We start from the raw sequence: 992 nt of genomic DNA, 5'->3' as shown, positions 1-992 counted from the left end.
GCTTGCTGAGGGTAAGGTGCGTTATGTCAATAAATGGTAATTTGTCTTGTGAATTTGAGTCTAGGGTGTAGATTATTGAGGAAGGTGCTGAATTCTTCCAGATTTTCTAGGGATTTGGTCCAAATTAGGAAACAATCGCTGTTAGTTTTGATGTAACAAACTTATATACAAACATTCCACATGATTTAGGACTTACTGCCATAAAATATTGGGTCGAAAAATATAGAGAAGCGATCCTCAGTAGATTTACTGTAACCTACATACTAGACGCGGTCAGCCTCATCCTCGAAAGCAATACATTCCTTTTCAATGGAAAAAAAAAAACTACCTCCAAATTCGAGGCACAGCTATGTGGACGCAATTTGCTCCAGTCTTCGTGAACTCAGTATTGGGATACTTGGAACAAAACTTATATGAAAAAAAATTGAAGAGAACAACGGCATGACTTTTAAAAAGCATATAGAGGGCACATGGAGTTGTGGTGGAATCCTGATACCCCCTGTGGGATAGCAAGTGAGCTGTCCTAAAACTTATAAAGGCGCATGCGTACTGACAGTGTGATGTGCAATGAGGTATGTGACGTAGAAATTGTAAGGTACAAAGCGCCGTGTTTTTATTTGCGGAGTTATTGTTAAAATCGTTGTTGAACCTGTTGTGTATTGCTGCTTGTGATTGTTTTTTGTTAAAATTGTTACCTGCTTGAGTGGCCGTTGTTGAAATGTTGTGCTTTCCCCTACGGGGGAAAGAACATTGTTATTGAAACTTGTTGAAACTTTTTGAACTGTATCCTTCATCCTATGGGGGAAGGGATTGAACCTTTGAACTTTTGAGTTCTCCTTTGGGAGAATTTGCTTAAAAAATTTCTTGTTTTTCTCTTGATGAGAAGTAATTCTGTGTTTAGGAGAGGACGTCGTTTTAAAAGTACAAGTCGAGGGGAGGAAACCACGCTGTTTGAAGTGTGGGCAGAAGGGCCACTTGCGAGTAGAATGTGG

Source organism: Octopus bimaculoides, chromosome 4 (assembly GCF_001194135.2).
Source record: "Octopus bimaculoides isolate UCB-OBI-ISO-001 chromosome 4, ASM119413v2, whole genome shotgun sequence".
Classification (NCBI taxonomy): Eukaryota; Metazoa; Mollusca; class Cephalopoda; order Octopoda; family Octopodidae; genus Octopus; species Octopus bimaculoides.
The sequence above is the reverse complement of the archived record's forward strand: the minus strand, read 5'-3'. Positions refer to the sequence as shown.